The sequence below is a fragment of the Schistocerca serialis genome, chromosome 4, assembly GCF_023864345.2.
Source record: "Schistocerca serialis cubense isolate TAMUIC-IGC-003099 chromosome 4, iqSchSeri2.2, whole genome shotgun sequence".
Lineage (NCBI taxonomy): Eukaryota > Metazoa > Arthropoda > Insecta > Orthoptera > Acrididae > Schistocerca > Schistocerca serialis.
The window spans coordinates 677,266,614-677,294,562 of NC_064641.1; the positions used below are offsets into that span (position 1 = coordinate 677,266,614).

The window sequence follows — 27,949 nt, forward strand, 5'->3', positions numbered from 1 at the left end:
TAAAGTGACTAAAATTGTTGTCATACAGTAAGAAGTAAACGTATAAAATGACACTAATTCATTCACTCCAACTTCGCTCGTGTTGACGCACACGGTGACTCTATCTCATCTGCCGTAGGACAAGAGAGAAAGGGTGAAATGTACTTTACCTGTGGTTAAAACAGAAGTAAAACTACAAAAATGAACTAAAAGAAAGGCACAAGGAAATGTGACTGGCCGACCATTTAAAAATAAGTGTGGGCCATAAGCTCTGTTAACACATTAAGAAAACCTCCCCAAGAACAAGTTGGACAAATCAAAAAAACCTTAAAACTCTCTCCTCATTCGTTTGAATATTACTTAAAATAGTGGGCAGATCCGTCGGCAAATCCGCCGCGACCCACTGGTCGGAAAATAAAACACAGTCCGATAATATATGGCGCACAGTGACCTGTATGCGACAAGCACCGCACAGTAGGGTCCTCGAGCACGAGCAAGAAGCCATGCGTCATAGGGCTGTGCCCTGTGCGGAGACGATTAAAGAGAAGCTCGTCCCGTCTGCGTGGTTGAAAGTGAGTACGCCACGGTCGTGTTGTGGGCTTTACTAGACGGAGCTTATTGTCTGTCACTTCCAGCCTCTCATCTTCTCACCTACACATGATTTTGAACTTCAACAGTGAGATGATAGCATGCAGCCGGAGGGCACACTGAACTTACTGAGGATCGGGAACACGTCTCCTTGGCTGTTACATCCGCCCCTTCGTTCCCCGTAATACCCAAGTGCCTGGTACCCAGCAAAAAGAAACCTCCTTCAACAGCCATTGTAGTTGGAGAAGGTCGTCCTAAATATCCTGGACTACTTTACCGGCTGAATATATGTTGCAGAGACTGAAGGGCACTCAGGGAGTCGGGACGAAGTTGTAGACGTAAACTTCCCCAGGATTGTTCCAATGAGTCCGCCTGCCACATCTGCTTTTTCTACGAGTGTTTGGAGAGGATCGGCTGCTCTATAACACTGTTGGACGACTATGCTGTCGTGTACAGGAATTTATTTCTGTTGGACGATCGTAAGGAAACGCAGAAAGATGTGGACAAAATATCCAATTGGTATGATGCTCTTCAAATGTGGACGGATCCAAGATAACGCCTTTAACAAAGAGAATGCGATAGTATCTTACAACAAGGTTAGTAGTGAACATTTCGAGAATGTTATGTCGAATAAGCATTTAAGGGTAATACTGCGAAGCAATATGAAGTAAGACGATCACGTAAAATCGTTCTTAAGAGAAGAATGAGAGACTCAGTTTTTTGGAAGTATTCTGGAAAGTGCAGTGCATCTGTAAAGGAAATAGCAATGCAAGCAGCTTGTGCGCACAACTCTAGAGTGTTGTTCCAGTGTTTGTAATCTTTATCAAGTAGACGTTGTAAGATATGGGAGAATTCAGAGGCATGCTGCTAGGATCGAATAGATTGTCACTGCACGTAAAACTAAAGTGTAACACAAATGCTCGGAGAACTTCAGCGGGAATCGCTGAAGAAATACGACGTATTTCTCGCGAATTGCTGTTGGGTAAATTGAGAGCAGCTATACTAAAGCGCCAAAGAAACTGGTATAGGCATGCGTATTGAAATATAGACACATGTAATCAGCCAGGTTACGACGCTGCGGTCGGCAGCGAATATATAAGACAACAAATGTTCGGCGCAGTTGTTAGCTCGGTTACTGCTGCTGCAATAGCAGTTTATCAAGATTGAAGTGAGTTTGAACGAGGTATTCTAGTCGGCGCGCGAGCGATGGGATACAGTATCTCCAAGGTAGCGATGAAGGGGATTTTTCCGTACGACAATTTCACGAGTGTATCGTGAATGACACGAATCCGGTAAAACATCAAATCTCCGACATCGCTGCAGTCCGAAAATGATCCTACAAATACGGGACCAACGACGTCTGAAGAGAAACGTCGACGTGACAGAATGCAACCCTTACGAAAATTGCTGCAGATTTCAGTGCGGGACCATCAACAAGTGTCATTCAACGGAACATCATCGATTGTGCTTTCGGAGCCGATAGCCCACTCGTGTACCCTTGATGACTGCACGACACAAAGTTTTACGCCTAGCCTGGGCCCGGCAAAACCGACATTGCACTGTTGATGACTGGAAACATGTTGCCTGGTCGGACGAGTGTCGTTCCAAATTGTATCGAGCGGATGGACCCTGTACGGGTATGGAGATAACCACACGAATCCATGGACCCCGCATGTCAGGAGGGGGCTGTTCAAGCTGGTGGAGGCTTTGTAATGGTGTGGGGCATGTTCAGTTGGAGTGATATGGCATCCCTGATACGTCTAGATACGGCTGACAGTTGACACGTACGTAAGCATCCTGTCTGATGACCTGCATCCACCATTCATGTCCATTGTACATTACGACTGAGTTGGGAAATTCCAACAGGACAATGCGACACCCCGCAGGTCCAGAATTTCTCAAGACTGGTTTCAGGAACACTCTTCTGAGTTTAAACGCTTCCACTGGCCACCAAACTCCCAGAATGCCTTGCAACGTGCTGTTCAGAAGAGATCTCCACCCCCCCTCCCACTGCTCCTCCCCTCCCCCCCGCCCCCCCCCCCCCCCCGGACTCTCACGGATTTATGGACAGCTCGTTAGTACGACTTCAGACATTAGTAGAGTCCATGCCACGTCGTGTTGCGGCATTTTCGCGTGCCAGCGGGGGCCCTGCCCTACACGATATTAGGCAGGTGTGCCGGTTTCCTTGGCTCCTCAGTGCTCGAAGAAGACTGTGGGATCATTCTACTGCCACCATTGTATATCTCGCGTAAGAATCGTGAGAGTAACGTAAGAGAGTAGGGCATGTATAGACATTTATTTTTCTCCCAGACAGTACGCGAATGGAATGGGAAACAAAATCGATGTAGATTTAGAACTAGCTTTATGGAACCTGACAGTGTATCCAGCGAGCTAAGGTTGCCCTCTGAAGCTATCCCAGTAACCTGTGGGCCCTCACATCACATCACATCACATCGCATTGCGGCAGCCGCCAATTACGAGCGACGCCATTTCGCCTTTGACTGGCGGGAGACTGTTACATTCGCGCCGCGAAGTGCAATTAACCGCCGGGATGCCACGGTGGCGGGCAGCGGCCTTCTGTTTGGACAGGAGTGACGTGAAAGCGGCAGCCGGATCGCGTGCCGCGCTCCGGAGCTGCTAGTCTCGTTCTCTGTTTCTTTTTTATTTTTTCCCCGCCGCTTTTCCTCTTTTTGTGGCAGTACGTCGCCGGGCCACGCCCACTTGTTGTGAACTATTTGCTTTCTTACGTAATGCGGGGTCAACTGCTGCGGGCGTTGCGACATAGGCGGGTGGTCGGTTGACTGTTTGCTCGGAAGCTGATAGGTCCGCCTGTTTCTTGCTGGCGCGTGCCACACCGATGCCAAATGAGCAGCGAAGGCCGCGGAATAGAAAAACAGTCTAACTCCCTTCTTTTCGCTGTCAAAACGGCGTTGTGTAAATGCAAAATGTTTCCAGAAGTGGAGATACATTATGTAGTTCTCCGGTACTGAATGAAGTTTTCAGTTCACTTCGGTAATAACAAGATCCATCAGAATCCCCGCAGTAACACCTTAGCCACCGTTTCCGGGCAGGTCTATTGCTGCACCTGTTCCTTGCTCGTACCACTCCGCTTCTTCTTTCTGGTTCGTACTTGAAAACTAATTTTGGCAAGCGATGGTGTTTGTAAAATGTATACATATCACTGTTCTATACAGCGCGTCTTGGACCTTCAGGGTTCCTACACTGTATATTTTTAAATACGAAAATAACGATCGGAAATAAATGTTTTAATTTTTTATTTACATAAATAAATAACACTTTGTAGCAATAACTTAAGCTTATGGCGCCTGTTCACAGTGTCGACCGCCAATCTGAAGCCACGGTTTTAACAAAGGCGCATAAAATTTTGCCGTTGGCTCTTGTGCACCTGTTTGTTGTGGAATGATACTGACAGCTAGGAGCCAACAGACGAGATCACCTACAGTCTCTGAAAACTTTTCATACAGCATTCATATTAAATAATGCCGCATGAGAAGAAAAAAACGGCTGTAGACCGTCCACAGACAATTGTAATCCTTTTGAAGATAGCATAACATACATCTCTCCTTGCACACGCTGTTTGTCCTGGTGCACCACGCCCAGTATGCTTGACGATGCAACTGTCCCGCGTTGTCACGCTGAAACCGGCGTAAATGTGCCTTTCCATACTGTCTGCTCGTCTAATGAGATCCTTTCTTTTTCTGTTTCAGGTAAGCAGCCATGACCATTGCAGCGAACTCCGGTGCATGGTTACGTGAGTAAAACGGATACATCCACCATTCTGTGTCAGTGCTCGAAGGGGTTTACCAGGGAAACCATGTTGTTTTGATATTCTGATGAGTTGAATGGTGCTCCTGCGAACGTTCTCAGTTAGAATGAGTAGATATCCATGCACATTATAGAAATAGATTTATATATTTGTGTGTACGTTCCACATATCCTCCTAAGAAACTGAACCGATATCAACCAACCTTTGTACACATTTCTTTTACTGCCCGGCAACACTAGCTGTTGGGGTAAGAACCACCTGCCTATCATAGTTCAGGAGATATGGCGTCATAAACAATGAGATGAGGAAACAGGATCAGATGGGTGGAGAGAGGGGGGAGGAGAGTAGATGGACACAGTGACTGGCATATATACACTTTGGCTTGTGTGTAATGCCAGAATTACTAGTAAATTATGACATAATTGTATATTTAAATAATTCATTGATTTAACATTTATTTTTAGCTTATGCAATAACACGAATCCACAGTTGGCTCTTAAATGTGATAAGAAAGAGTCGCATCCTTCTAACTCCAGGTGGGATGTTTTTCGTTCATCTATCCCCGTCTCATATTCTGACCCTTTTCCGCAATTTTCTTTTCAGACTTTACAAACAAAAAGCATTTTCCAAAAAATCAGAATGAAAATTGTTCAGGGGCTAATTCTCCCCTTCACTCATCGTTGAGACACTCTTCGACAAGATCCGAACACTACTTTATCATGCATTAACGTGAACACAAAATACTTCTATATGCTTTTAAAGTAAAACAAAATGCATTCGATGTCGAATTTACAGCAACAGCAGACTGATTGCTATATTCGGTAAGATGAAATAAGTTCCATTTTATTTTATGATGTATGGGTGTGTTACGCATAACAAGACAACAAGTTGTGGCCGAAAGCTCGAGCTAGTAGTGCAATGAATAAATCAACAGAGAAACATATGAATTAAAAATATTGTGTGACTGGTCGCACCCACAGACATACCGCGTTGTTGTAGTTACAGTCACGGACAATCAAGATTGAGTTGGTTGTAAAATTTTATCAGGTCTCGACCCCCAATTTGTGTTGTTATCTAGTCAACTGTACAGTTACTAGTGTTCATAGATGGCCAGGAGTAGCTTGAACGGGTTCTTGAACGAAGCTGTTGTCTTGCTTTGAGTGTCCTCGTCCGGTGTGAACGATTGCTCTGTATCTAAACAGTCTACCCTTGACGACTGTTGCTTAAGGTGGAAATTTTGTGTTTAAAAATACTCAATTAATTTATCATTTTTGTTCACTCAGTGATACTCAGATCACGTGTCGCTGATGTTATCGACAACAGTCGTGTAGGTGGCTCCACTTCCCTTACCCTATCCCAGTTAATCATCCTTTCCTAATTACCGTCGTGGCAACTGAGCTTTGGAAACTTTCCTCCCTTCTAATGAAATGTCGGCCAGTGTATTTACTGTAACTCAGCTTCTCGACTTTCTGGAAGACATCTGATAATTCCTAATGTGTCACGCGTTCCAAGTTATTTCTTTGTGGTGAGTATTTTCACTTGTGTGCGGGAGTCTAAACAAGCTAAATAGTAACCCGCTGTTCTTGCTCAAATTTTGGCTCCGCACCAAATGTTCGATAAGGGTCGGTGCGAGGGCGTGAGGTGCGAATTACTCTTCTTACGTTACACCCATTGGGAGTGTTGGTACGAGAGTGAATCCAGCCAACCCTTGGAACTTCCGAATGAAAATACCAACGGAGTCAAACCGTATCTGAGTATCAAATTGTAGACACTTCTACCCCAGACTTCGCACTTCCGGTTAGAGCTCCGAGCCAGCAACACCGTTGGTTTGTAGTTGCCAAGCCATTGTATAAAGTGAAGCATATACACAGAACAGGTACCGTTAGGAAAAGTACAAAGATGTGCTGAAAATATGCGAGATATCAGAAGATACTAGATCAGAATTATCTCGAGTTTGAACGACTTAGATTATTTATTGGGTGTTTAGTTACGAAAAAGTGGAATAGCAGAGTGTGGAAAATTCTACTGAAATGCAGGAGGATCTGCAACGAATTGACAAATTGACGCATGGTGCAGGGAATGCCAATTGAATCTCAATGTAGACAAGTGTAATGTGCTGCTAATACATAGAAAGAAAGACCCTTTATCATTTAGCTACAATATAGCAGGTCAACAACTGGAAGCGGTTAATTCCATAAGTTATCTGGGAGTAGGCATTAGGAGTGATTTAAAATTGAATGGTCATATTAAGTTGGTCATCGGTAAAGCAGATGCCAGACTGAGATTCATTGGAAGAATCCTAAGGAAATGTAATCCGAAATCAAAAAATGGTTCAAATGGCTTTGACCACTATGGGACTTAACATCTGAGGTCATCAGTCCCCTAGAACGTAGAACTACTTAAACCTAACTAACCTAAGGACATCACACACACCCATGCCCGAGGCAGGTTTCAAACCTGCTACCGTAGCGGTCGCTCGGCTCCAGACTGTAGCGCCTAGAACCGCTCGGCCACCCCAGCCGGCCCGAAATCAAAGGAAGTAGGTTGCAGTACACTTGTTCGCACACTGCTTGTATATTGCTCACCAGGGTGGGATCCGTACCAGATAGGGTTGATAGAAGAGATAGAGAGGATCCAACGGAGAGCAGCGCGCTTCGTTACAGGATCATTTAGTAATCGCGAAAGCGTTACGGAGACGATAGATAAACTCCAGTGGAAGACTTTGCAGGAGAGACGCTCGGTAGCTCGGTACGGGCTTTTGTTGAAGTTTCGAGAACATACCTTCAGCGATGAGTCAAGCAGTATATTGCTCCCTCCTACGTATATCTCACGAAGAGACCATGAGGATAAAATCAGAGAGATTAGAGCCCACAGAGAGGCATACCGACAATCTTTCTTTCCACGAACAATACGAGACTGGAATAGAAGGGAGAACCGATAGAGGTAATCAAAGTACCCTCCGCCACACACCGTCAGGTGGCTTGCGGATTATGGACGTAGATGTATTATAGCATATCACTACATCGCTGTCGACACATTTAAAGTTCACGGCAATGTTGTCGAGAGTAATTGTATCCTTAGTGGCTGTTGTTGGATCTGTGCAAACTGAAACTCCTGAAACAACACGAGAGGAAAAACACTGACTTATATATTATGTGAACTGAAAGTGGAGGAGGGAGAAAGTGAAGAAAACGAAAGCTGCATCGGGACTTTATGTGGGATCTGTGGCGACGAGTGAAAAAGTGTGCCGGGCCGGGACACGAACCGTGCATCTCGTGCTTACTAGGCAGTTGCGTTAAATTCTTTGCTACCCGCAAGCAGTGTTTATCGTAAATGCGCGGGCACGTTCCCCAGTCCACCCATACACCCACATAGCGCCACCTATCTGCAGTACCCGTCCATGTGCTCCAGACTCGCTAGTTTTAGATTCCCGCACTGAAGGCTGTGTATTAATTGTCCATCGGGGCGTATCGGTTATATGAGTGCGTGGTGTCTGTTCTTTTGGACGCATATTGCAGGTGGGTGGCGCCAGATGGGAATGTGAACCGGCGGGGAAGCGTACCGAGATAGCCCGCGCATTTGCGATAAACAGTGTGTGCGGTTGGCGCACTGGTTAACGCAGCTGTTTAGTAAGCAGGAGATCCCGGGTTCTGGACCCGTCCAGCACACATTTTCACTCTACTCCACTGATTCCATATGAATTCCCAATGCAGCTGATATCGCTAGTTCCTTCCCTTCCCTTTCCCTTTCTTTTCCTTCCTTCTCCCCCCTTCCATTTTCAATTTACATTACACGTATCACAGCTGCGGAATTCGCTTGGTGTCTGGCCTCTCGGACACGTCCGAAAGAACAGACACCACGCATTCATATAAGTGACCTATATATAATTTCGTCATTATTCGTATACGACAGTTCCCACTAATCTACCGCTATCAGATGATACACAGCCGTGAACTACAGATAATGTACGTCGTAAAATACAGATTTTGCACATTACACTGATTTTTATTTCGCATGTTACCATAATAAACACCTGTGTGTGTCACAAAAATGTGAACTTGACAAAGAAAAACAATGTAGTTAGTGGGATGTCCTGCGTGTAATACGGAGGAAGCAAGTGCAACCACTCACCGTGTAATTGATGTGCTGAGCGGTTAATAGATATTTAAACAATTAGAAGTATTAAAACAAAAACCATTAAAATCTTCTAAAAAAACTTCCTTTATTATACGTTCACACTCAACTAGTTTCGCGTTGGCTGAATCGCATTCTCAGGTGTATACATCTATGAAAAAAACATTAATTAGAAGTATAACAGTGGTATAGATAAGACAATTTATCAGGAAGACAGGGGACCAAATACGCATGCATCTAATTTAACATTGGTTCGTGAAAAATTCACAGCCTTCCAACGTTCGGATGGCGTTAGAATTGCCGGAACAGTCTAAATTGTATGGTTACAAGATAAAACATAAAAAATTCCAGGTGGGAACAGGCGCAGGCCGTGTACATGGACCTAAAAAAGGAGTTGAAATAGGATCTCGGAGGAAAACTATACGGAATAAATCCGCCTTTGGACAGAATATGAAGACTCACCAGTGATGAAAAATCAACAAATGCCCGCAAAAGTCACATGGTGGAGAGATGTCTGTGCCTGAAGTAGGAAGGCTAGGGAGAGAAGCGGCCAAGAAGACGGTGCAAAGATCGAGAAGGAATAAACACGATTACGTACCAACCGAAGGCTGGGAACCGCTGCAAAGTAAATTGAGGAGGAAAAAGACAGTGAGTAATATAACAAATACTTGCAGGACAATAACAGGCGCGCGGTAAGAGCCGCTAAAATGGAAATTAAAAGTACCATACAAAATCTTCCTGTGATAAAACATTAGTTGTATAAACATTGCAGAGTGGTCTGTAAACATGGTTACAATTGCGACGAACATAGTCATAAATTAATAATACTACACATAGGTAGTACAAATACATATGTGGGGAGGGTAGGCGATTGTGTGTAATCCTGTAATAAGGGAACCATTAACAGTTGATCCGGCTACCAAACTTTTTTATAAGATTTTAAAGGTTTTCAAGACTTTTAAAGATATTTCTAGCATGTATCTAAGCTGTTGATGCCCAAACCTTAAAACATATGTAAACAGTTGTTTGTGACTGGATCACTCACCGCCTCAGCTATAAGTGTACAGGACGGCGAATGGGATGTGAATAGGGTGGAAGAAGTGATTATTAAGGGCGAAGGAAAATTATAAGTTCAAAGAAAAGAATCCTGAGTTAATTGCAGTTTACTGTTTAGATCGCTTACTGGCAGGAGCTGCAGTAGTCAGAGTACCGCCAGTACTAACTTTGTTAGTTCATGGTCAGTGTTATTTCCTCACATTGCCACTTCAGACTTCAAATCATTTTAATACTTTTTCATATCAAAATTTTTGTTAGGTAACTATGATGTAAAAAAGTTACTGAATGTGTGAAGTCCTGGTCCGATGTAAGAGAGGGGCTGATGGTCCTAATCATATCAGATTAAATAAACAGAGACATGGGGACCGATGGCCTTTGTAGTCTTGTCCCTTCAATCCCCAGAAACCAACCAACCAAATAGAGACATTGGGGCCTTCCATCATGGATACAGTTCCACCATTCTAACCTCATGGGTCACTGTATGGCCAAAAGTTAACAGAATACCAAAAGGGTGTTGATGTTACTGGGGTAAATGATGAATAATAGAGAGAGGCATACTGCCGTCTGCCGTATAGTAGAAGAGCAGATGGTCCATCTTCCCTGGAGTGCAGCTAAAGCTCAAGACAGCCAGAGGAGACGGTATTAAACCGTCTGTCCTGGAGCAGGAGTAATATACAGAAGGGCATAACTCACGTTCATCTGCAGGCAGACGCGGGAGACAGTCTCATGACCTCTTTCCCACGTCTCCTGATTTGCTATTCAAGGAATGCTGGTCTGTGCTGCGTCTTAACTCGGGATCGTAGCACTCATATAGTGGCACGTGTAGCTGCCTAGAACAGCTGGATGCTTAACGTAAGAGATTAACGAGGTGAGAAGACAATAAAAATTATTAATTGGTAACAGTCACTATATGAGTGATCAGGAAACGTATTTGTGCCAAAATGATTTCAAAAACTCGCATGCCGGAACAAAAAGCCCAACTTATGACTGTGACTGATATGTTGGAACAAGTGGAATTAAACCCAGAATTACTGAAACGAGTTATCACTGGTCATACAAGGAGTTTTTCCCAGTATAAGCCCGATACGAAACGTCCGAATTCGCAGTGGTGGTCGAAGGAATTCCCAGGACCAATGTAAGTGCGGATGTCAAAGTCATAGGTGAAATGCGTGCTTGTGTGTTTGATTCCATGGGTATTGTGCACAGAGAGTGGCTATCTCGAGGCTAGTCAGTAAACCAACGCTTCTACCAAGAAATTCTCGAAAGACTTCGGAAACAGATCCGTCTCATTCATCCACACATTGCTAACAACTGGATCCTGCATAATGGTAGTTCACCATCTCATACTGTAGTCTCTTTTGGGCAGCTTTTACGTCAAAGCCCATTCCAGTACTACCATAACCTCCTTATTCTCCCGAAATGGCCCGGTGTGATTTTATTTTCTTTATTCCCGAAAGTGAAGTCAGCCATTAAAGGACACCGTTTTGCAACAGTACAGGACATTAAAAAGCTATAACAGGGGCTTTTGCTGGTATACCAGATGAGTATAGCAGTGGAAACACCGCTATGGTGTAGATGTGTGCAGGCTCAAGAGAGGTACTTCGAAGGGGTACCAGTGTATTGCAGTTGGTTAAAAATGTACGAGGGCAGTTCAATAAGTAATGCAACACATTTTTTTTCTGAAACAGGGGTTGTTTTATGCAGTATTGAAATACACCAGGTTATTCCGCAATCTTTTAGCTACACAACACTATTTTTCAACGTAATCTCCATTCAATGCTACGGCCTTACGCCACCTTGAAATGAGGGCCTGTATGCCTGCACGGTACCATTCCACTGGTCGATGTCTGAGCCAACGTCGTACTGCATCAATAACTTCATCATCCGCGTAGTGCCTCCCACGGATTGCGTCCTTCATTGGGCCAAACATATGGAAATCCGACGGTGCGAGATCGGGGCTGTAGGGTGCATGAGGAAGAACAGTCCACTGAAGTTTTGTGAGCTCCTCTCGGGTGCGAAGACTTGTGTGAGGTCTTGCGTTGTCATGAAGAAGGAGAAGTTCGTTCAGATTTTTGTGCCTATGAACACGCTGAAGTCGTTTCTTCAATTTCTGAAGAGTAGCACAATACACTTCAGAGTTGATCGTTTGACCATGGGGAAGGACATCGAACAGAATAACCCCTTCAGCGTCCCAGAAGACTGTAACCATGACTTTACCGGCTGAGGGTATGGCTTTAAACTTTTTCTTGGTAGGGGAGTGGGTGTGGCGCCACTCCATTGATTGCCGTTTTGTTTCAGGTTCGAAGTGATGAACCCATGTTTCATCGCCTGTAACAATCTTTGACAAGAAATTGTCACCCTCAGCCACATGACGAGCAAGCAATTCCGCACAGATGGTTCTCCTTTGCTCTTTATGGTGTTCGGTTAGACAACGAGGGACCCAGCGGGAACAAACCTTTGAATATCCCAACTGGTGAACAATTGTGACAGCACTACCAACAGAGATGTCAAGTTGAGCACTGAATTGTTTGATGGTGATCCGTCGATCATCTCGAACGAGTGTGTTCGCACGCTCCGCCATTGCAGGAGTCACATCTGTGCACGGCCGGCCCGCACGCGGGAGATCAGACAGTCTTGCTTGACCGTGCGGCGATGATGACACGCTTCGCCCAACGACTCACCGTGCTTTTGCCCACTGCCAGATCACCGTAGACATTCTGCAAGCGCCTATGAATATCTGAGATGCCCTGGTTTACCGCCAAAAGAAACTCGATCACTGCCCGTTGTTTGCAACGCACATCCGTTACAGACGCCATTTTTCAGCTCCGTACAGCGCTGCCACCTCTCGGAAGTCAATGAAACTATACGAGACGAAGCGGGAATGTTTGAAAATATTCCACAAGAAATTTCCGGTTTTTTCAACCAAAATTGGCCGAGAAAAAAAAAGTGTTGCATTACTTATTGAACTGCCCTCGTAAGTTTTTACTAACAAATTTCATCACTTCGTCGCACTTCGTATATCCCCTCCCCCTCCTCCTGCTCTGTGACTGACTGGCTCGAAGACTTCTTAATTAATAGAACCTAGTATGTTGTCCTCGACGGCGAGTGTTCATCAGAGACAAGGGTATCGTCCTGTCCTAGGGAAGTGTCATATGATCGCTGTTATTTTCTACATGCGTAAGCGATCTGGCGGTTTTTTCTGATGATGCTGTGGTGTACGGGAAGGTTTCAAAGTTGAGTGACTGTGGAAGGATACAAGGTGATTTGGACAAAATTTCTGGTTGGTGTGATGACTGGCAGGTAGCTCTAAATGTAGAAAAATGTAAGTTAATGCGGATGAGTAGGGAAAGCAAAGCTGTAATGTTCGTACACAGTATTAGCAGTGTCCTGCTTGACACAGTGACCCCGTTTAAATATCTGGACATGGTGTTACTAAGCGATACGCAATGGAACAAGATTGTGAGGGTAGTTGTAGGGGAGGCGAACTGTCATCGTCGGTTTATTGGGAGAATTTTGGGAAAGTGTGGTTCATCTGTATAGGAAGTTGCATGTAGCATGTTAGTGCTCTTAAGTCTGCTAGAGCGTTTGGGATCTGCGCCAGATAGGATTAAAGGAAGAGATCGAAGCAATTCAAAGGCGGTCTGCTAGATTTGTTACCGGTATTTTCGAGCAATACGTGTTACAGAGATGCTTCGGGATCTCAAATGGGAATGCCTGGAGCGAAGACGACATTCTTTTCGAGAAACAGTATCGAAAAAATTTAGAGAACCGACATTGAAGCTGATTGCCGAACGATTGTACTACCGCCGATGTACGTTTTGCGTAAGGTCCACATGTACGATATGAGAAATTAGGGCTCATACGGGGGCATACAGACAGTCTTTTTACCCTCCCTCTATTTTCGAGTGGAACAGGAGAGTAAATGACTAGGGGTACAGGGCTTTCGGAGTACCTATTGAGTTGTATACAACTGATATTTCAGCGCGAACGAGATGATATAATTATTGTTGATAGTCTTATCAGAACGGTAGGAACGCAATGTGTTGGAGCACCCGTCCTTAGAAAAAAAAAGAGAACAATGAAGTTCGCTGCAGCATGACCGAAACGTCGTTTGTGCTACCATTTCTAGTGTTTTATAGAATGAAGCGGCAGCTCATTCTGAGTGCTTTGACGGGACTGGCACCACCTGCGGGAGCGCGCGTATTTTGTACGAGAATGATCCTGCGTTCGTGGTGTGTGTGGTTGTTGTAACTGCCTTGTTTGCGAGACCCGCAGGATTTAATTTAAGCCGCCTGCTGCCGCTGACAAGTGACACTCCCCCGGCTCGCCGCCACGCAAGGGCGTACACGTGTCGCCATTGTGTGCACAGGCCCCGCGCCACCCCGCCCTCGTCCGTAATGAAGCGTGGCTGCGAGCGCAGGAAACCCCGCGCCGCGCCGCTGCCGCTGCGAGGCTTCTGCGCGCTGCACGCCCTCGGCTACCCCGCTTCCCTGCCTGGACCGGGCGTTAAGCTTCACAACAAGCACGCGTCTGCCTACGCGCGTCTCAGTTGTTGTTTTCGGTCTGAAGGCTCGTTTCAGGCTGCGCTCCAAGCTACCCTAAACCTCATCATCTCTGCGTAACTATTGCAACCTACAACCATTTTAACTTGATTACTGTACTCTGACCCGACTCCGTAACTGAGGTCGCTGACGCACACCTGTGCGGTGGTGCTCGACTCGATTCCAATGCCGGTGGTGGAAAACTTTCGTAGCCAGTATGGGGCCGGCAAGGGCAAGAAAGGTGGTGGTGGGAAGTTCCTATACCAGTCTTTGCACCAATGTTCTGGATTAAATTCTAGACCTATCCGCAGTGTCTGGTGGAATGAAGGCATGCGACACTCCTGATGATGATCGGTTCGTCGGATGGGGACACTGAGCTCGGCGGCTCCTGGTGCTCATCGAGAGAAAGTAGGCTGTGCCGGCACCGGGTTTCACCCTCTCCCTTCCCTTCAACCATAACAACACCAACCCTACACTTCGTTCTATAAGCACTCATGACAGACGTTCACACGACACAGAAGCACATGGCAGTTTAAAATAGGACGTTGGAAGGCAAAGGCAAACTACCTCCGCTACTAACTTCCTTACAACGGCAGTGCAGCGTTGCTACGACCGCTCCCCAACACTCTTTTCCTGACCACGGGGCGACTTTGACTTTTTTTACTGTAATCGAGGCATGTCTGTCTAAAATTTTTATCGCACTTTCCCTGCACAACAAATTAACTATTCCTTCTTGCCTCAGTGTCACATCAACCTATCCCTTCTTTTGGTCAACTCGTGTAAAAAATCTCTTTTTATTAGATTCATTGCTCTTCGTTAAATACCCGACGTACCCATTTGACAGTCTTTGTATGCACTTGTCCACGGCAGCTGTAAATTTCTCGAAGGAAGCCTGTTTCCTGCGTAAGTTGTTGTTTTATTTTTAAATAACTACTATTTCATAATGTAGCTATTGGCTGGTTTCGCTTCCTTGGTCAGCATCAAGCTATATGAAAGTAAAAATTGTTATGTATACAGGGTGGTCGGAAATCCCCGTTACAGACTTCTAGGACTTGTAGAGGGGAGTGAGTACATCGTATTTTGAATAGGAACCCATGTCCGGAAACATGATCCAACGAGACTCAGAGCGTCAAAGTTACAGGTGCGGGCGTCTGTAAATGTACGTATACACGGGGTGATTCCGTGATGATGATGATACATACTTTCTAGGACGATAGAGAACGATAAATGTGTTAATTTGAAGTAAGGATTCCTTTACCTGAAACGAACGAGTCGAAAACCGTTCTGATACCTCTGACAGTTGAATACATGTACCGGTTCTTGTATTGCGAAGAGTGTAGGGCTGGTAACTTTCAGTGGTGGTAATGTGGACAAAAACTAGAAAAAATGTCCAATAAACGTGGGCTCTTAAAGTGCATACCTTAATAGCTATGAACACTTGCTCAGTAGAGGAGATGTTTCACATTAGCGAAGATGAACGAATGGTCATAGCTGTTACAGTATGCAATTTACAGCCCACGTTAATTGGACAATTTTTCTCGTTTTTGTCCACACTGCCACCACTGAAAGTTACCAGCCCTACACTCTTCGGAATACAAGAACCGGTACATGTATTCAACTGTCAGAGGTATCAGAACGGTTTTCGACTCGTTCGTTTCAGGTAAAGGAATCCTTACTTCAAATTAACACATTTATCGTTCTCTATCGTCCTAGAAAGTATGTATCATCATCATCACGGAATCACCCCGTGTATACGTACATTTACAGACGCCCGCGCCTGTAACTTTGACGCTCTGAGTCTCGTTGGATCATGTTTCCAGACATGGGTTCCTAATCAAAATACGATGTACTCACCCCCCTCTACGACTCCTAGAAGTTTGTACCGGGAATTTCCGACCACCCTGTATAGCATGATGTATTGCACTTATCCGTAGCCGGCCGGAGCGGTCGTGCGGTTCTAGGCGCTACAGTATGGAAACGAGCGACAGCCACGGTCACAGGTTCGAATCCTGCCTCGGGCATGGATGTGTGTGATGTCCTTGGTTAGTTAGGTTTAGTTAGTTCTAAGTTCTAGGCGACTGATGACCACAGATGTTAAGTCCCATAGTGCTCAGAGCCATTTGAACCATTTGAACTTATCCGTATCGTGTAAGCAATAGGTGATGGCATCCCTCGGAGTTCAGCATAACCACAGTAGATAAGGGCACAACTATCCCAGATCGGATGTCCATACGTAAAGTCAAAAAGCGCAATCCTTATGCGAATTTCGTCCATGTACTAGCATACAACACATTAAAATACAACCGTGTAATTATTAAAATACAAAACACACATGGCGTGGTCAGCGTCCTAAAATAATTAGACTAGCGTATTTTAATGTGTCGTACGCTTTTTCCACTTCTCGTTGAACTTTTAATTCCACTTCAAAATGCTCCGTGATTTTCTTTGCTGATTGTTCAGTATTGGCTCTGAGCACTATGGGACTTAACATCTGTGGTCATCAGTCCCCTAGAACTTAGAACTACTGAAACCTAACTAACCTAAGGACATCACAAACATCCATGCCCGAGGCAGGATTCGAACCTGCGGCCGTAGCAGTCGGGCGGTTCCGGACTGAGCGCCTAGAACCGCTAGACCACCGCGGCCGGATGTTCAGTATTGCGGACTGAATAACAGCCGGGGTAGGCTAGAACACTGACTACTCCCTTTTCATCTCTACTTGCCTGTTACGTCCATCGAGTCTATTTCCTATATAAGCTGTAAATAAGATTTCGCTTGCTGTATTTTATCCCCCCTATCTTCAGAATTTCCAACAGTGTAGTCCATCAATATCGTCAAAAGTTTTATTTGAATATACAAATTCTACAACCATAGCTTTGTCTTTCTTCGACTTATCTTCTAAGATAAGTGCTAGAGTCAGTATTGCCTCGTGTTGTCCTTTATTCCTGTGGAACCCAAACTGAATTTTCCCATGACCGGCTTCTACAAGTCTTCCAGTTCTACTGTAAGTAATTAGTGTCAGTTCTTCGCAACCGTGCGCTATAAAACGGATGGTACAGTAATATTCACACCTTTCAGCAGATGCTTCGTTTAGAATTGGAATTATTACATTCTTCTTGAAATGTGAGAGTATTTCGCCTGTCTTATACATCTTGCACACGAGATGAAATAGTTTTGTCATTGCACCTAAGGATGTCAGTTGTTGTACCAGGAGCCTTGCTTTCACTTCGGCCTTTCAGTGCTCTGTCAAATTCATCTCGCAGCATCGTATGTCCCATCTTCATCCACTCACTCTTTTCTTGTTACTCTCCTCAAAAGAGCAATAATTGAGAAGTAGGACGTTTTAAATTTTATCTTTCACAAATTAAGTTCATAACAAAAATACATTACATGCTCGATCGTTACATAAAAAGAACTGAAATGACAGAAAACAGAACGGAAACAATCATTCATCCCGGCATTCTGAGGCTTTTCATTGGCCTTTGAGAACTTTAATAATGTGTACCCCCTCCGTAACCGTTCGATCACCGACGTGGCAAGCTCCGTATACGAGGCCTACGGAGAGCACCCTGTTATATCAGTTCCGATTATTCAACGAGAACCCATGAGAGATCACTGGTGGAACAGGACGACCACGAACACATCTGTTAAGCATGTTCCACATAGGCACGGCGGGGTTCAGGGGGGGACTCACGGTCGGCCATCCCATTACTTCAGCGTCTAGGCTGACGCGCGCCGCATGCTGCCTGCCATTAAAAGGAATTCTGGGACACCATCGTATGCAGCAGCCGCCACATGGTCCAGCCGCGTCTGTTCGATTTACTGCGCACGTCATCATAGAACATAGGAAATCTGTCGGTTTCCTGAACAACATTTGGCAGATACCGCGCACCATGGTTCTCCCCACACGAACACGGCCATCACCTTGTGTCTGAGGATATCTGGACCCATCTGTCAGTAACACGTGTCGCCAGTGGCGAAGTTGGCAGTTGACGTGGGAACGACAGAAATGAGGGCGAACTGCAAGATGTTGTCGTGTCAAGCGGGATGCTCGAAGATGATGTCTGGATCGTGAGCACCTTTCTCGTAATTTACTCATTGCAGTCTGATCGGCCACAACGGCTTCAGGGGCCATTCTGAGATCGTCACGCTGTGCTCCCTAGCAGTACACGAGCGGCGTCGCAATGCAGACACGGCTAGATATCAGTCTTCATGTGGGGCTGCAATTCGTCGGCGACCTCTTTGTGTACTGGCCTTTCCCGCTATAGCATGTGGTCGGTTGAATACAACGTCCACAAATGACAACTTCCATCTGTGTACCTCACTAGAAAACGTAGAAAACTTCTCACTTCCTTCTGAGATGTCACCTGACTCTGTAATGCGTAACACAGCCAATAAATAGAAATGACGAATGATTTTAATTGTTGCTCATATTGAAAGCGAAGATTCAAGCCATGCAGTAAGACCACAGGTTCGGCCTGTGTCAAGATAGTTTTAACATACCGAACATTGATACATGGGTTCCAAACGGTTCAAATGGCTCTGAGCACTATGGGAGATCATCAGTCCCCTAGAAGTTAGATCTACTTTAACCTTACTAACCTAAGGACATCAGACACATCCATGCCCGAGGCAGGATTCGAACCTGCGACCGTAGCGGTCACACGGTTCCAGACTGAAGCGCCTAGAACCGCTCGGCCACAACGGCCGGCTACACGTGTTCCCATAAATCTTTTGTGCAGTGTAATATTGCCTTGACTTTTGTTTCCCGTTGTATAGCCTTTCTGTATACTCATTCAAGTTCATATTTCCCCTGGTGCAGTTTTTTTATATACTCATTCCACACCACAGCCTTCTCTTCTTTGCTTAGTAATGGCTAGCCATCCGACCGTTCAGTATCGATAAAAGCGCTTCTGTATTTTGTCCAAAGGTCTCTTCAGTTTTCCTATAGACGACACCTATATTAGGCCTTCTGGAGCCTTGTTTTTCTCCTTTGGCCATTCTCCCTTTGCTGTCTTGCACTTGTGTGTGAAACTTCCTTTTAGATGCTTGTATCCGTTTTGCCTGCTCTATTTGCTGCATTTTCATATTTTATTCATCGTAGACGCGATAAACTGTAAGCTCCCTTCATTGTTCCCGTTCTTGCTGTATTTCTGCGTGAGCTTCTACACGCGTAGCCTTCTGATGGTGCCACTGTTGCGTGTTATTCGGGAACCTTGTGGACCAGCAGCCACAGCTTGTTGTGGAGGATGACTCTGTCTCCTTGGCCCCCTCAGTTCGTGGGGCACGGCCGCGTAAGCCGCACCGCAGTGCGCCACAGAGGCTGGGGCTAGCCTGCCGAGCCGGCGTATTGACCCGCCCACAGGAACAGCCACAGCCTCCGCCTCCTGCTGGCTATCTGGCCACGCCGCGCCTGTCCCACTCTGCCGGCTCACCGTAGGGAGCGGACGGCTCACCGACTCGCGGCAGCTGGCCAGTGCTGTGCTGCAGTTAACGCACGCCACCGCACTCAGAGCATATGTTCTACACCTACGTACTCGGCAGTCACTGTACGCGACTTACAAGGAGACGGCACGACATTGGGGTCGGGGATTTGTCCGAAATTGTGTGTGGTGAAAGAGGACCCCTAACGTCTCACGTGGTTAACATATTAGGACGCACTACTCGGAAAATCCCGAGAAAAATCGTTCCAAAGTTTCTTCGGTGCCGTATGAGTATAAGATGTTAGTCCACTGCCGAGCCGCCGTCTGGCCTACATGGTTAGCGCTCGGACTCGTACGCCAGAGGTCTCGGATTCGATTCCTCCTCCGGCACTTTTTTTTCTGTTGCTTGCAAAATTGCAGCGCATTGTTACAGGAGAATCGTGAAATTAATTCGCGGAAGACTGTATAAAAATTCATTCTATAATTCACCATCGGTTATCGTCACCAATATCCCGAGACATGATTCAATATGCCTGGTTTGCCTCAAAATTTTTCGTAAATGTTAATGGGGCATGTTTTTGTACAGATTTATTGCAAACGCCCTGTGATTGTAAAAAATCCGCTTTTATATGCTGCGCAAGATGTCGCAAAAATTATTTGCTTTGTTTGTTTTTACGATGATTACAACTGCGGTTCTTGTTTATAATTATTATATATACAAAAATAATTGAATGTTTCCCAATCGACTTTGTTATTCTGATTAAAAACCTAATGTTCCTCCTCATATACTTTACAATGAAAAATGGAAAACCCACCGCCATGAATTGTGTTGTTGGACAAAAAGAAAATACTTTTTATTCAATAATGTAACTAATTTGCTAAAGATAATGTAGGTTTGGGAATCTTTCTGAATAATTGGTGGAATAACCGTAGAAAATGAAACAGAAAAGAAAAAAAAGTGCTGGAGGAGGAATCGAACCCGAGACCTCTGGCGTAAAAGTCCGCGCCCTAAACATCCAGGCCAGACGGCGGCTCGGGAATGGGCTAACATTTTATACTGATAAGGCACCTAAGAAAATTTCTTTGGATCGATTTTTCACGGGATTTTCCGGGTAGTGCGTCCTAATATTTTAACCATGTGAGGTGTTAGGGGTCCTCTTTCACCACACAAAATTTCGGGCAAATCCCCGACCCCACGGTCGTGCCGTCTCCTTGTTAGTGAGGGTACCTGGTATCACTGTTGACTACACTGAGGTGACAACAGTCATGAGATGCCTCCTAAATCGTGCCGGACCTCCTTTTACTCAGCTTAGTGCAGCAACTCGACATGGCACGGACTATGAAGTCTTTGGAATCCCCCAGCAGAAATATTGAGCCATGCTGCATTTATAGCCGTCCATAACTGCGAAAGTGTTGTGGATGCAGGATTTTGTGCACGAACTGACCTCTCGATTGTGTCCAGTAAATATTCGGTGGATTGCAGAAAATTCGCTCAAATTGTCCAGAATGTTCTTTCAAACCAATCACAAAACATTTTTGGCCCGATGACATGACGCATCATCATCCATAAAAAATTCCGTCGTTATGTGGGAATATCAAGTCGATGGAACGGCTGCAAATGATCTCCGAGGAGCCCAGACTAACAATTTCCAGTCAGCAATCGGTGCAGCTGAACCAGATGGTCCAGACGATTCCAAGTACGCACAGCTCACACCGTTATGGAACCACTGCAAAATTGCACAGGACCTTGTTGACAAGATAGGTCTGCGCCACACACGAACCCTACCATCAGCTCTTACCAACTGAAATGGGGAGTCATCTGGCCAGGCTACGGCATTCCAGTTGTCTAGGGTTCAATTGATATGGTCACGACCCCAGGAGAGGCGCTGCAGACGATGTCGTGCTGTTAGCAAAGGCACTCACTTCGGTCGTCTGCAGCGATAGTCCACTAAAGCTAAGTTTCGCCGCACTGCCCTAACCGATACGTTTGTCGTACGACCCACATTCATTTTTGCGGTTATATCACGCAGGGTTGCTTGTCTGTTAGCACCGACAACTCTTCGCGAACGCCGCTGCTGTCCGTTTTTAAGTGAAGGCCATCGGCCCCACTGCGTTGTCCGTGGTGGGAGGTAATGCCTGAAATTTGTTAATTTCGGCACACTCTTGACATTGCGGATCTCGAAATACTGATTTCCCTAACAATTTCGAAAATTGAATGTCCCATGCGTCTAGCTTCAACCACCATTCCGCATTCAAAGTCTCCACGTCGAGCGGCCATAATCACGTCGAAAACCTTTTCACGTGAATCACCTGAGTATAAATGCCATCTCTGCCAGTGCACTGCCTTTTTATACCTTGTCATGTGATAATACCGCCATCGTCACCTTGAGCAAGGGTCTATATGGTTCTTTACGCTCCCTTATCTCTCTTTGTCGTTCTATCATTCCCATGCGAAAAATATCAGGGGCGCAGCAGGAGCTGCTGCAGAACCTTCTTCCAACATCATTTTCCTGAATTATCAAACACGTTTTCTCTAGAAAACCATTTCCTGCCTTTCTGAGATTACCATTTACGCTCCCGAGCACAGTTGTTAGCTTTTGTTATGGGCTGTACAGACTCGTTACAATCGTGGCAACGCGTCTGCGAATTCATTCGATTTCTGTTGTCGTGCAAACTTGATAAGGACTCCAAACGCTGAAATAGTCCTCTAGAATTGCATTTCCAGGCAACAAGCGTTAAGCATCCAGATTGCGAAACAAAACTCCACAGGTTGAAAGGGTTTGTGATGTTATTTCAGTGATTACAAAATCGACTCAAATTTAGAAAGAACATGGCAATTTGAGAGCACTTATCGGTATCACGTTGCACTCCCACTCTGCACTGATTCGTTGGCAGAGGTGACACAGTCATTGTATCCTCTCCTGGGGCAAGCTGACTCACTGGCAGTGGGAAGGAGGTTGCGTGTCTGGTCCCACACAAGTTCTGTCGGAGACACATATGGGAACGTTTCTGGCCACGGGCGTACCTCAACATCGCACAGACAGTGCATAGGCACATCAGCCATGTCGGGACGAGCATTTTCCAGTTGAACAATGGCACCACGTTACTGTCGCATGAGAGGTGACACATGAGGATGCAGCCCTGGTAAAAATACTAAACACGAACAACATTAACGCTACTATTGGCTGTTCTACCTGTCACAGAGAACGGCAACACACTACATCGACAACCGACCATGTTTAGTGCGCGCTTCACATTGATTGTCAGGCACTGGTTAGCCAGTTACACGTTCCATAGATCATTTCACGAGTTTGTTATCAAAAAGATTTGGAACGAGCTTCTTCACAAAACACAGATGCATAATGAGTTTCAGTGGGTGGCTACATACTGGCCATTGACAACTTCCTAAACCGCATACATGCCTAAATTTGACATTGGAGAACATATTACTTTTCAGCCCTTTTCTTGCATCTACACTTCAAACTAGATTGTTTTTGGGGGTTGCCAAGGAGAAGTGATTTTACTTTAGATTGAAAACTTGCTTTACTACTGTCAGACATTTTATACTATTCGGCAAATGATCAAAACATTTTTAAGCATGTTTAACTCCTTTCTGAGCCACTGATAGCTTTAATAATGAGCAATAAGTAGCATTTTCTCGTCAAGTGTTGTAAGTTATTTGTTTTGTAAATAAAAATCACCTTTTCGTGCTGAACTGTGTTTTATTTCTCCCAAACGTGTTTCGCCTTTTTTTAGTTCAAAAAAATGGTTCAAATGGCTCTGAGCACTATGGGACTCAACTGCTGTGGTCATAAGTCCCCTAGAACTTAGAACTACTTAAACGTAACTAGCCTAAGGACATCACACACATCCATGCCGGAGGCAGGATTCGAACCTGCGACCGTAGCGGTCGTGCGGTTCCAGACTGTAGCGCCTTTAACCGCTCGGCCACTCCGGCCGGCTTTTTTGTTGTTGAAGGCATCTTCAGTGAGATCTAGAATGATAGTTTTGTTTTGATATGAGTTATTGTAGATTATAAAACATTGCACGTCTCGTTTTTTACGTTAAAAAAGTGATTACTTACAGTTCTTCGCGTTTTTTGTTGGCATCTGCGTTTCCTCTCATCTGGTCACATGCTGGAGGTCGCACTATAACTTCAGTTATGATTATGTTTCGTAAATGAAGATACAGCGCGAACTCCAGCAAGTGACCAGCTGAGAGGAAACCGAGACGCAACCAAAAACGCGAAGAACTGTAAGTAATCCTTATTTACGTTAAAAAGAACGAGACGTGGACTGTTTTGTAATCTACAAATAACGCATAACGTAACAAAACTGTATCGTTCTAGATCTCACTGACGATACCATAAAATAAAAAAGCAAAGCGCATCTGGGAGAAATAAAACACAGTTCAGCAAGAAAAGGCGGTTTTTGTTTACAAAACAATTATTCTTGTGCTTGCTGTAGGGTAATACATCGCTGTCGTTCTGAAATTGTGATTGATTGTATATGACGAATTTCACTAGCGAATCTATAAACTGTAAATAAAATGTCGTGTGACTAGGGCCTCCCTCGGGTAGACCGTTCGCCGGGTGCAAGTCTTTCGATTTGAAGCTACTTCGGCGAATTGCGCGTTGGTGTGGATGAAATTATGATGATTAGGACAACACAACACCCAGTCCCTGAGCGGAGAAAATCTCCAACCCAGCCGGGAATCGAACCCGGACCCTTAGGATTGACATTCTGTCGCGCTGACCATCTTTTTTTATCTCATTTTGTTCGTTGAATCTGATCGGGGCGGACGTCGTAAGACAGCCTTTTAAGTTCGTTTTTGATCTATTAACTCAGTTTTTTTTATTACAGAGGGCAGCTAATCCTCTGACCGAACACGCTGAGCTACCGTGCCGGCTACCCCTAAAACATTATTGAGTCAAAATGTGTAAAATTATTAAGGAGGTTGATTCTTTGTTTCCAAGACTAGCACTTATGCGGAGACCAACAATAGCTGAGCAGTTCAGTGATGGTGTTTTTTTCCAATACAAGTTTTCACCAATATGTACACCCAACTATTGGGGACATTCTACCCTATTTATCGACTCCTGTTCATAGCCTGCATCAATTTTTTGCGTGACTATTAATTTAGTGTTTGTTTCCCAAAATTAAGAGAATCCAAATTCAGAGAACCACGTAATAATTCTTCGAAAAACATAATTAAAAATTTCTTCTGTTGCGCTCTCTCTCTCTCTCTCTCTCTCTCTCTCTCTCTCTCTCTCTCTACTGGGATTTTCTTTAGCATCGGTACCGACTGCAAAAAGTGCTAATTCTGCTTGATGAAAGTTAATTGGAAGGTTATTCACTTATATACGAAATAGGGGTAGAGGCTGTGGGACTTACTTCGTGATTTCTTTCCAGTCACAAAAATATTTGCTCCTTCCCACAGTGTCTAGATTATTCAGCATAAACGTTTTTGCATTATGTTTGTGAAATACGATTGAAAACAGCTGTTTGTAAAGCCATCTATTCCACAATACACTCTTTTTATAAGGGTGTAATATGATCTACAGAATCAGACTCCTTCACAGATCACAGAAAATACCAGCTGGCAATATTTAATTATTGGAAGCTTGCAATATTTGGTGAGTATCAATGTAATTTCTTGACCACTCTTTTGCGCTGGAGCTGCTTGATCTTGTAGTCGCCTCAATCAGTTTCCGGCTGCAGGGAGTGGTGACCGGAGCAGACTAGGCGGATTTTAAGGGCGAGTATTTCTTCAGATCGGCCAGTGTTTCCAACATCCATTGGAGGATAAGCAGCTCACTACAGAAGCGCCGTGAGAAGCTGCAGGAAATGACGAATGAGAATGCCTACATTTGGATGGAAGTGTTGTGGAGCGGTTTGTAGTTCGTGAAATAGGGGACTTGGTGGGCAGCCCTCGTGGTTCGGTGGTTGGGTCTTTCGCTTACATGTTGTTTTAGACAGTCTTGTGAAACATGTACGGAAGTGAAGCGTGGATGACGAACTTTTCAAAAAAGACGAGAAGAGAAGATTTTGAAATGTGGTGCTACAGAATAATGTCGAAGGTCAGATGGGTAGTGTAATGGATCTGGGAGATGTGTTATTTTCTACTGGATTTATCGATACCAAATTTAATGAGGGAAGTTGTAAATGTTTTCTTATATTTTTGTCAGAATTTTTTTAAATTGTAATTTGCCTTATTTTATGCTAATTTACTTACATTTTTGAGAGTGACAGCATATTGATTACTATTAGTAGATGTGACGAAGAATATCAAATAGACTGATTACAAGTGGAAACTTGTGTGTTGTGTAAAATGTCTTTGACGCTGGAGTTGTCTTTGACTGTAGTCAGTCGGCAGTGAACTCTTGGGGTGTGTTGACGGTAGAACAATGTGCAGGTCGCCGTTATAAATATTTGCTAGTGAAGAGGAAAAAATGAATTATGTTACTACTTTTTTATATAAACGTTAAGAAGAAACCACATTCGAAGAAATGGTATTTGAAGCACCAAAAATGAGGCAAACGCTTTGAACCAGGTCATTTCTGCAGCCGACGAAACTGCATTGTGGAGTCATACTTCCACTAGACGACTGAAGCCAAGACAAATATCGCCTTGTAAACATTTCGCGGAAAAGGTACTGTCACGAAATATGCTAAATACAGTATAAAAAAAATTGTGAGCATATTTCAGTAGGTCGAATAACGAATGAGAAAGTACAGAATCGAAATGGGGAGAAAAGAAAGTCGTAGCACAGCTTGACTAAAAGAAGGGATCGGTTAACTGACACATGGTGAGGCATCAGCGCATCAACAGTTTGATAATGGAAGGAAGTGAGGGTAGGAACATTGTAGAGGGCGTGCATAGCTTCACTTCTGTAAGCAGTTTTCAGTGGTTTAGGTTGCAGTATTCATGCAGAGATGAAGAAATTTGCTTAAGATACTTTAGCGTGGAAGCTGCATCAAACCAGTATTCGGACTGAATGCCACAACAGCATAAATTTATATTTCCACACTCTTTGCATTACGACTTATTTGCTTGGCTCGCTATCCTCAGCTGTGTTTTTATGTTGTTTTTCTAGTTGTTTTGACAGTGTATACAACCACATGCACACTCTTTGGGTTAAATATACTTCTTACGGTCACTCCACGCTTTCGGCTTGCAGCAAGTTGTGCGTTACCACTGGGTCATTCTCAGCTTGCGTAACTCAGATAAAACGCTGACCCTCAAGAACAACTGTTCTTTTGTGCTTCGCATAGCCTCTATTCTGGCCACGTGAAAGTCTGGTTACTCTGGCCTTATAAGGGATCATGTCGGAGACAATCTTTTGCTTTGTTCCCAGCTGTCAACAACGGGCGTTGTTTTATCTGAGCATTGCAGAGTCCCAGCACTTTGTATCCTTGAGAAGTAGATTAAAAACTTGCACAGCGTGCAGAAAGAATGCGGAATTTAGGAGTACTCGCACCGGGTGACCGCAGATTGTTTGGCGGCAGTATGCTCTTTCCTTTCAGTAAAGCCTGTTGACCACAACGTAAGCAGCAGTTGGCGTTGTATGCGCGACAGGTGAGCCTGTTCCTTTGGATAATAAATCCCATGAAGGACGTAAAGCATTACCACATCATTTCCTTAAACGATTTCGGGCGATGTCGACAGAGCACAAATCCGTCAATTTCATCGGAAATTATTTCGCTCCCTGTCTCCGATGCTCGTTTCGTCCAACAGTATTTTGTTTCAGGATGTCAAATTAAACACCTTTCAGCAGTCCAGTTTCCAAACTTATTTTATTTAACTACCAGTTTCGGTGATTTACTACACCATTTTCAGGTACCTGACCGACATGTGGGAAGGTGCCACTTCGGATGTGATAAAAACAGGGGTCAGCAATAGTGGTATTAGTAAACTTCTGATTTTGCTGGCCCCTTTTTTTTTTTTTTATCACAACCAAGGTGGCACCTTCCTACACGTCGGTCAGGGACCTGAAGATGGTGTTGTAAATCACCGAAACTGGTAGCCAAATAAAATAAGTCTGGAAACTGTACGGCTGCAAGGTGTTGTTTAATTTGACATCCTGTATCGAACAGCCGAGTCCCGCAACCATCTACTCGTATGAAAAGATGGATATACAGAGTATTTTGTTTCAGTTAGTGAAGGGAGTATCGACTGACTCGGTTCCTAGCGAAAGGAAACTATCTAACGAGGGGGACAAAGTTTACATTACTTTTATTAACCATGGCTATTTCACCCAAACCTTTACTGTTAGTATTTCGCCGGCCGGGGTGGCCGAGCGGTTCTAGGCGCTACAGTCTGGACCGCGCGACCGCTAGGTCGCAGGTTCGAATCCTGCCTCGGGCATGGATGTGTGTGGTGTCCTTAGGTTAGTTAGGTTTAAGTAGTTCTAAGTTCTAAGGGACTGATAACCTCAGAAGT

The 27,949-nt window shown here is 44.6% G+C and overlaps 1 protein-coding gene and 1 non-coding gene across 2 annotated transcripts in view; one reads left to right on the forward strand and one right to left on the reverse strand.

Moving 5' to 3' along the window:
* Positions 1-27,949, forward strand: part of LOC126474680 (uncharacterized) — a 642,581-nt gene that overhangs the window by 455,206 nt on the left and 159,426 nt on the right. The window lies entirely within an intron of this gene.
* On the reverse strand, positions 23,383-23,466 carry Trnas-gga (transfer RNA serine (anticodon GGA)). The gene is given in 2 exon segments: positions 23,383-23,417; positions 23,427-23,466. It is a non-coding gene; the product is annotated as a tRNA-Ser (tRNA).